At 21.9% G+C, this 10,594-nt stretch overlaps 1 long non-coding RNA gene across 1 annotated transcript; it reads right to left on the bottom strand.

Moving 5' to 3' along the window:
- Positions 1-3,843: 3,843 nt before the first annotated feature.
- On the bottom strand, positions 3,844-5,352 carry LOC127280542 (uncharacterized). Its single transcript, XR_007842839.1, has 3 exons — positions 5,269-5,352; positions 4,774-4,861; positions 3,844-4,086 (listed from the first exon to the last, which is right to left on the bottom strand). It is a non-coding gene; the product is annotated as an uncharacterized LOC127280542 (long non-coding RNA).
- Between the last annotated feature and the right edge of the window lie 5,242 nt (positions 5,353-10,594).

Below are 10,594 nucleotides of genomic sequence, written 5' to 3'. Positions count from 1 at the left end.
TCATCAAACGAAAAGCCCTCAAGTTCTAAACTTGAAAGCAGTAAAAAAAAAATTTTAAACACGAAATTAATCACAATTTTTATAAGGATTTTTCTTTTAAATTAGCATTTCTTTTTTTTTCTTTTTTCTTTTAATTAAAATATTTTAATTTTCTAAATAGATGAGAAATAAAAAGAAAAATAAATTATTGCCTTTATGCAATTAAATACTTTTATTTAAGTCATTAATTGTATATAGAGAACGTAAAAAAGTTTGTAAATAAAAAAAAAAAATTGTGAACTGATTGAAAATTTTGAAAAAATATCAAAAAAAAATTATTTAATAGCAAATAACGATATACAAAAATATAAAAAAAATTATTAATTATTAATTTTGTAATTAAATATTAAATTTTATTATTACTATCATTACACTGAAAAAATTATTTATTTAATTCAACTAATCGGTTACTTGATTATTAACAAATAAATATTTACTTAAGCCAAATATAGTTTTTTTATTAATTGAAATATTTATTTGATAATAGTCAAGTAAACGATTATTTGAATCAAATAATTTTTTTTCAGTGTATTATTATTATTATCATTATTAGATCACGATATTCGAGAAATTTTGTTTTCTAAACTACTTCTTGTAATAAAGTATTTTAAATAAAAGCGCCCTTTTCTACCAATGAGAGAGTTGTAATAGCGCAAGCGCAGTTGGGTTTGGTGACGGTCGATTGGTTTCCACTGTCACCACTCGACATTTGTCATAATTCTCGTCAACTACCGCACCCTGCTCTAGTGGAAATTTAGTGATTTTATTGTTAAAATTAAAAGTTACTATAAAGTTACTAAATTTTTACTAGAGCAGGGTGCGGTAGTTGACGAAAATTATTACGAATAATAATTTTGTTTTGTTACTAGAAAAGTAGTAGCCGAATTTAGATTATTATTAAGCAGTTAAGCTCATTGTTATTCATCATTAATATAAAACAAACCTTTTTTTTCTTCACTGCGATAACTTTTTTTATCTCCTTTCAAAATTGAAATCCACCATGTCAGGATTATCTGGAAAAAATTAATTATTAACTTTAATTACTAATCAATAACTTTTATTTTTTTTTAATTTAATTACTGAAATATTTAATAGTTGTGTTGACTTTATCGTTAAAATTAAAAGTTACTATAAAGTAAGTAAATTTTCACTAGAGCAGAGTGCGGTAGTTGACGAGAATTATGACAAAATGGACAGTGGGGATTTTGGCAAGTGGGGACAATGGAAACTAACCGGTCATTGGCAACTCTGAATTCGATAGTCCTCATATATGAAAAGGCGGGAAATTCAAATCGTTTAAAATTAAAATTTTTTATTTATTTAAGTAAACAGAAATTAAAAAAAAAATTTAGGTATACTTCTGACAACTGTATTAACAATTAGATTTATTTTTCATTCAAAATGTTGAGCCAGTTAACAACGATATGGGGGTGCACTCTTGCACGATAAATGGAGTTTCAAGTAAGTGGGAGCTGACAGGGGGCGAAAGAAATTGCCATCATTACAATTTTAGATCGATAGAATTTTCCCCTGGTTAACTACTCACTGAATGAATCGCGTGGTAGCTGATACTTCAGTTTTTGCGCTTGTTTAAATAATGAAGAGGAGCGATCTCAATTCCACGATGAAATTTAAAACTCACTTCCTATCTCTACAAATACACATACAGGCGAAAAAAAGATGTACACTTAAAAAAAAAAAAAGAAGCATCTCCAAATCAATTCATTTATTGTTGTCTAATGAATTTTTCATCATCATACTATTGTCGTATACGATTAAAAAAATTTTGTAGGAAAAAGATTTTTTTATAACGCGCTAGGAAGAAAGGAAGCAAAAAATTGTAGGTTAAGTTTATTATTATAGAAAAATATGTTATTCAAAAAAAAAATTATAGGTTAGGTTTATTTTAATTTAGGTTCGTTTTATAGGTTATTTTTTTAAATAATAATAACCAACATCAAAATGTTGTTTTGAAATATAAATTCTCCAACAAAGAGAAAAAAAGAACTGGTTTATTTTCAAACAAATACTTTTCGTTCAAGTGCTTTTTTTTATTCATTACAACTGACTTCCACCTCGATGACCAACGAGATTAGTATCATTCACACGATTTTGTGCTTGATCATGAAGAAAGAAAAACAAAAATCGTGTACGTAATTAACAAAAAAAAAAAAAAAATCAAAGAGTGAATCGCTTGCAAACGCTTGAGGGTAAATTTTTTTTTTTTTTTATTTTTTTTGTAACGAAATGGAAATTTTTTGGAGCGTTTCGTACTGTCAGGACAAGTAAATTGTTCATGAAACTCAATCGCCAATTTGCTTCGTTCCTGACTTGTCTTTTGAAACAATCGACAATTTCAAATGCACCGGGTCAATGAAAACTGCCTTTGTGAATTTCAGTTGAAAAAAAGAAGCAGCGGGAAAAAAAGAAAGAAAAAAACATTTTACAGTGGAATTTAAATTTTAAAATCAAAATATATTCTCAATTTATAGTAATTTTTTCTAAAAAAAAAAAAAATTAATTAGATTAAATAAGTGCATAATAAAATTTACAAAAAAAAACCCGACAAAGCAACAGCAGATAAGTAAAAAAAATTTGTTATTTAGATTCAATTAAAAATTCGAAGTACTCTCTAAATTCTCAAATAGTTAACATTTTGTGTAATTTAAATATCAATTTATAAAAGTGTTAAAAAAATACCTATATCAAATTAATTAAAATGTTAACTAATTGGAGTAGAGATAAATAATTTTAATTTTTATAACAGTAATAAAATTTTCAGATATGATAAATGTAGTATAATAAATATATTAATAAATTAATAAATTACTAAATAATTAAATGAATAAATTAAAAAAATAAATTATATATTCCTGAAAAAATAAATGATTATCATAATTGAAAAGAAATTTATTGCTCACCACGATGATTCAACTAAAAATAATGGCCAATTAAACAAAAAACAAAAAAAACACTTAAAAAACATTTACAAAAAATTAAAATATAAGACAACATAGTGACAAAAAAATAAAAGATTTAAATAAAATAAATGTTCACTGGTACTTCAGTTACTTGTATTTTTACTCACATTTTGTTTTACCCGATTTCCCTACCTAAAGCTATATTTAAAACGAAAAAAAAAATTTTTTGCCTACTTTTCCCGATTTTCCTGCCTACAGCTATATTTAAAACGAAAAATTTTCTTTACTATTTTCCCCATATTCCCTATCTATAGATTTATTTGAAACGAAAATAATATCGCCCAGGTGCAAAATGACCTACACTAGGGTTAACGTCCCGTGACATAACCGTCACCTGAGCGATCTTTTCTGAAAAGAAAACATTTAATTAGTCAATCATTAAAAAAAAAAATATCAAAAACTTTTTAATTCCACATGCATTAACTTTTAACTTTTTAAAATTAAATACAAAAAATATGAAAAATTATTAACAATATTAATTAATTTATTTATTTTAAAGATTTATAAATTTAGATTAAATTACTTTTTTTGTAAAGAAAATTACTTTTGACTCAATAAAAAAAATTACAAAACATTATAAATATTGAACATTAATTTTGTCAATGGTGTCACTATGTTGTCAAAATTCCTTCCCTGTTTTTTAATTTTTAATATTTTATTTGAATCAATATTTACTTATTTCTAAAGTCAAAAAAAATTCAAAAATTTCTAAATTAAGAATGTAAAATTAATTTTCAATTTATGAATCTAATTTTTAATTAAATAAAAAAATTAACTGTTTTAAACAAGGAAGGGGGTTAAATAAAAAACGACTCACCGATCGGCGAATCCCACGTTGGGACAATAGTAAAATCGCCACTTCTCGAGCGCTTCAGGTCAACTCCCAAAGATCCCTTTTTCTTGCTCGCACTTCTGCGAAAGGTTGGGAGCACAAAAAAAAATTTTATAAAAAAAAAATGAGAAAAAAGAAAAAAAAATTTATAAAAAAAAACTGTACGCTGGGACCACTTTTCTTCATCCACATCCTTTCTTTGTCTTGTCAAATATTTGGAAAATTGAAAAGGACCTGAAAAAATAAAAAAAAATTAATTAATTAATTAATTAACAAAAATTAAATTATACAATTATTTTATCAATAAACACAATTAATTGCTGAATTAATTATTTAGGATTGAAATTGAAATTTAATTTATTTTTTCCCTGATTTCTAAACAAAATTTTTTCTTTTTTCCTAAAACTAACAAAATAATTTTTTGATTAGGTATAAATATTTTTCTATTTTAATTATGTGAACATTTTTGTTTAAATTGTGTATTTTTTTCCAAAAGTTTGATTTTTTTTTTAAACAAATTTAGCTCTTTGATATTTTTCCAGTTTTTTTTTTTTTTTTTTTTTTTAAATAAAAATCCCTGACTTTTTCCTGACAGTGACAAAAAATATTTTTTTTTTGTAGAATTATGGAAAATTATATTGAATTCCTTTTTTATCGACAGTCCGAATTTGTTTTTTTTTTAATTCAGCTCTTTGATATTTTTCCAATGTTTTATTTTAAATAAAAGTCGCTGACCAATTTTTTAAAGAACTATTAAAAATCCTCAATATTATCAATTATTTTTAAATATATTTAATATTTATAAATATTAACATTTGATATTCAATCAACAAAATAGTTAAAAATTTATATTCAAATTTTTTACTATTTTGTTTTATTGCATTTATTAATATTTGTGAAAAAATATTGTAAAATATTCACCTAAAATGTGGAATTTTGTGCGTCGTGTAAAAGGTACGATGACAACAAAGCTTCTCTTTAAAAATTTTTCCTCTACTGGATCAACTGCCTAAAAAAATATATATAAATACATATATTATATATATATAAAATGATATATTAAAATAAAATATTTAAAATCCTAAAAATTATCAATTATTACATTATTTTAATAATTATTATTATTTCTTTTAAATATATTAATATTTTATAATTTATTGGAATATTTTTTGAAAGCCATGCATTTTAATAATAAAAAAATTCAAACATCTTTTATTATTATTTATAAATTAAAATTTTTTAAATTATTTTAAAAAATTTTTTTAAAATACTGGAACTTTTTTATAATTTACAAAAAAATGTTCAACAGTTGTTACCTATTATTTCTGAATATTTAATTATATAAATTTTGCTAAAAAAAATCAATTAATATTTTAAAATACAAAAATTAAGGGTAAAAAAATTTTTTAAACATACATTGAACTGCGACTCAGCTATGCAAGATCTCCTCCAGGAGCAGCTCCGCAACAAACACCCATCCTTCTCGTTTTGAACACCTATAAATCGAGAAAAACAAATTAATTTACATAAAAAATTTAAATAATTTACAAAAATTTCTGAAAACAAAATTAAAATAACATAAATGTAATTAATTGAACAATTAATTAAATTAATTAATTTACTTATTAATTAAATTAATTAATTTAATTGATTAATTTTAATCAAAAACTGTGTAAATTATAAATTTTGTAAGCGATTAATAATTAATAAATAAAATTTACTGCAGCAAAATAAGAAAAAACTTATACTAATATATATTTACAATAAAAAAAAAGAAACTAACTTATTTGAAGATTTTTTAGAAGTTGTCGTCATTATTTTGTCATCTCATTTATGGATATGAATTTTATTTAATTCTTCTCTAAGTTTGAATTCTGTAAAAACAAATAAACAAAAGAAATTGTTTAAATTTTTCAAAAAACAGTTTTTAAAAATAAATATTAAATCATTTTATCAAATTTAAAAAAAATTTCAATTATTACAGAAATAAATAAATAAAATAATAACAATAATAATGAATAGAAAATTAAAACTTTCAGATTAAAAAAAAAAATGTTTAATATTTGAAAATTTTAGTTTTTTGTAAAAAAATATTTACCTGTTTTGAGAAGAATTGACGCCGAAATAATTAGCATTGTTCGATATTTTTCTTTTTTTCTTCTCTGATGAATTTATTCCATCTTTTATCTCTGTAAATAAATAAATAAATAAATATACGATATAAATTTTAATATTAATTAAATTTTGCTTTTAAATTTCCTCTCTATAAAATACGATGGAAAAAATATCCGGTAAAATCGAAACGAAATTGGTTGAGTTAAAAAAAAATGAGATGAATTTTTTTTTTTTAGGTTAAATTTGAAAACGTTATCAAATTTTACAAAATATTACAAATTCTGTCACTCACCAACAAAAATTAGTTAATCTCTTTAATATTAAGATGAAACTGAATTTAATTGTTGAAATATATTTTTGTAATTTATAATTAAGATTATATTTTTTATTTTTCACGAATTATATTTCTGTAACAGTCAAAAGTTAACCGAGTTTTCTACAATGTTATCACTATAGTGGAACAGTGCTAACAACCTAAACGAAAATTACACTTCTGCCAACTTCGAAATTTTTTTAACTATTTTTAATTGTATAGCCATTTTTTTTTATTCATAATTATTTAACTATTCTTCCAATTATTAATAAATTTTTTTATATCATTTTTATAAAAAAATTAAAATCTGTCGGCGATAATATTAAATTAAAATATATACAAATCATAATGCCAAAATATTTTTTGTCAAAAAAATTTTACCTGATTTTTACTTTATTAGTTTTCTTTACAGCTACAACGAAACTGATGCATTTTCGATTATTTATTTTTATTCATATAAAAATGCACTTAACAAAAATATGTATAATTAGCGTAATTATTAAAAAGAACTTATATTAAATATGTTGTCACGACCCTGTTTGCAATGAACAGTAATGCCAATCTAAATTCCAAAAAAAAAAATTCACTTCTACAAATATGAAAAAACTCTGGCCTATTTTTTTTATTCGTTTTTCCCAAATTTTTTTTTTTATCAATAATTAATAAAATAAAATTTGTATTATTATTTGAATTATTTACCTATTTGACATTGCACTGCTAATCTTTCCAGGTTATGTTTTCGTGTCAAAAAAAATAAATTAGCTAAATACTTTTCTTTTCGCCTGTCAATTAATTTATATATGATACATCGATAATTAGTATAAAATTAAACTTAATTACCGTAAAATATTTATAATTAACGTTACGGTGATAATAATTTAACACGAAAAAAAATATCAAACAAAATATATTGTTCTTCTACTCTCTCAGACGACGCCATTTGCAATGAGCAGCAGTGCCAACCCAAGATAACAAAAACTAAACTATTTCACTTTTACCAATATATGAAAAAAAAATTCCCTTTCAACAGAAGATCAATTTTTTTTCTTTTTTATCAATTCGTTTTTCTCCTATTTTTTTATTATTCATTATTGAAAATAAAAAATGTATATTATTATTTTAATTCTATATATTTACCTTTTTTTCTTGCTTAAAATTCCGATGATAATCATTCGTGTTCTCTAAAAATTTGTACTTTTTCTTTTTGCCTGACAATAAACTAATATAATATCGATAATTTATAAAATATCAATAATTTAACGTTTGCTACTAATATATTAAACAAAATGATATTTTTGACACATGTTTCTTCAACTGTCAGACGACGCCATTTGCATTCAGCAGAAGTGCCAACCCAAGATAACAAAAACTGGACTATTTCACTTATGCCAACTTCAAAAAATTTCTTTTCCAAACTGGCAGCAGGGCCAGAGGATGAACTCGTCCATTATCAAAGGTATGTTATTTTATTTATAATTTATATAATTATAATTATAATAATTATAATAAAAATAATAATCAGATATAATCGCAGTGATATATTAATTTTACAATTGTCGTGATAATTGCTTGATGTAAATTCAATTACGTTAATATGTGGTATCAAAATGTATTCAGTGTAGAGATCATATCCCTATTATAGAGTGAATTCGTGATTTTAATTATCCTATTAATTCCCAGTGATTTTTTTTTCTTCTACAATAATCCCGAGCATTTTTTGCGTTAAAAAAATCTCTTTTTCCATATCAAAGTGAGAAAAGTGGGGATAAGTTCTAATTGTAATTCCATAAGATAATCGAATGCGGATTTCCGCGAGAATTTTTATGGAAAACGAGTAAGAGAGGGAGAGTTTATTAAATGTCGCGCAAAGGGTATATACTTGCGTTTCTATTTGAGATCCAAAGCGAAAGGATTAATGCAACGCTCACTTTCCCGTTTATAAGATTATCCTCTCGTCTGTCTGAGATTTAATGCAAGTATATATATATATATATACGAAATACATATAGACACAAATATACATAAAATTAATTTGAAAAACGAAAAAACCTTTTATCTTTCGTCCGCTTGCTTTTGGTGGTTATGTTCGAAACTTATTTTTTGTTTCAATATATAATTACTTGACATTGTTGTGGTAATAACCTGTGAAATGATTTCTGTTTAATGAAAATTTGTAAAAAAAAAATTAATTATATAAATAGGCGTAAGTGTGGAAAAATAATAAAAAGAAACTCGTTGCCAAATGCGACATGAAAGAAAGTTACATTTAATATTTTTTTTTAGAATAATTTCCATAATATATTTACAGGTTAGTAAAATTTTGAAAAAAAATATTTTTTTTTTTTTCTAAAAACGAATTTGCACGAAATTTTTTTTATATATATATACATGTTTAAATCATTGTCTTGGGATGTTTTTGAATTGAGGTTAGAGTAACAGAAATAGAAATTGAAAGGTGTGGGTATAGAAGCTCTTGGGGATTCCATCTTTTTTTTTCCACAGAATATCATGGATCTAGAAAAAGAAATCCTCGAAGAATAACCACCAGGCGAAAAAAAGAGGATTTACTAAGCATTACATTTTACGCTCTGCACTGCATTGTGCTTTCTGAGCTTGCAATATTTTATTTCATATATATACTTACTTTTATTTTTTTTTCTTTCTCTTTCACATATTAGATTTCTAATTTAATTAAAATAGAGTTTTTTACAAAACAGATATATAGAAACTTATATATATATATATCAAATTTCGTAAGACTTTGTGTTAAAAAAAAAAAGATAAAAAATTTAATAAAATAATATTATTTCATAATTTTACTTTATTTAAATTTATGGTAAAACAAAGAATATTAATATTTAATAATATTATAAAATTAAATATATAATAGTAGTAAATAATATAAATTAAAAAAAAAAAAATTTTTGAAATAAAGATATGAAATAATGTAAATAAAAAATTAAAATGAATAATTAAATTAGTAAATGAAATTAATAATACAATAAAAAAACAGATTTTTTTAGTATTTTCATATAAATATAATAATAAAAAAAAATAATAATATAATAATAATAATAATAATATAATAATAATAATTATTATAATATAATAATAAACAATACTATAATAACCAAAATAATAAATAAATAATAAAATTAATTATAGTAAATATAATATATAAACGATTTTAAATAACAAAATTTTATTTTCCAGTATTTTAAATAAAAGAATTAAAAATTGGATATTTTGAATCGTAAAATTATAAATTATATTATATTTAATATTAAAATAATTAGAAATTAATAATCGATAATTATAATAATTATTATAATAATTTATAATAAAAAATAGTTATTAATTTTACAATAATTATTATAAAAATAATTAATTGTAATTGTATATTAATATAAATAAATTATAATCACAATTATAATTAATATATTAATATATATATAAATTATAATCAATTATACATTAATCAATTATTAATAAATTGATTAATTATTAATTAATTATTACCAATTTCTTATAAATGAAAAAAATGATTATTTATAAAAAATTTTTAATTGTAGATTTTCTTTTTTTTTCAGAATTTCATTTTTTTTTGTCGTCACATTCGAGAGTAAATTGAAAATAGTATATGGTACAAGTGGAACAGTATTTTCATTCAATTCAGTGAAGTTTTTTTTTTATTTTAAATTCACTGTATTTTATCGAAGCAGTCACCGCCATAAATTCATGGTATTCAATCTCTTAATTTTTATTTCTTAATTTTATTAATAAAAAATTTTTAATTTTAATTTTTCTTTTTGCAGATTCTATTCTCAATGGCTATTGTAATGTCACTTAAAAGATAAGGGCAAAAAGTAAATAAGGATACCTGAAAGGACACCAAATTCATCATATTCAGACTTTTTAGAACTCGGTCTATTTTTACGGTTATTTTTCACATTTTCCAAATGGAAATTTAACTTGAATGTATATAGGGATCTCCGAGGGCTATTTAGTTTGAAAGAAAATCTCATTGAAGCTGAAAATTCCTTATATTAAAGGTAAATATTTTAATTTCTTGGTAAATAATTCATTTCAACAATTGGTAATACTGTGGCATTTCGTTTTGAAATTTTTTTTTAATAATGTTTGGAAATTATTGTCAGTTTATTCTAATTTTATGCAATGGAAAAAATATTAATTCAAATAATCAGTTACTTTATTATCAAATAAATATTTATATAATAATTATTATTTGAAATGGTATATTTGTTTCAAATACAAAAATTATTGGTTCAAATACAATTTATTTGAATTCACATA

Source organism: Leptopilina boulardi, unplaced genomic scaffold, assembly GCF_019393585.1.
Source record: "Leptopilina boulardi isolate dan_hultmark-lab unplaced genomic scaffold, ZJU_Lbou_2.1 LbouV2_248, whole genome shotgun sequence".
Classification (NCBI taxonomy): Eukaryota; Metazoa; Arthropoda; class Insecta; order Hymenoptera; family Figitidae; genus Leptopilina; species Leptopilina boulardi.
Note: the sequence above shows the minus strand (reverse complement) of the source record. Positions and strands in the feature narration are given on the sequence as shown.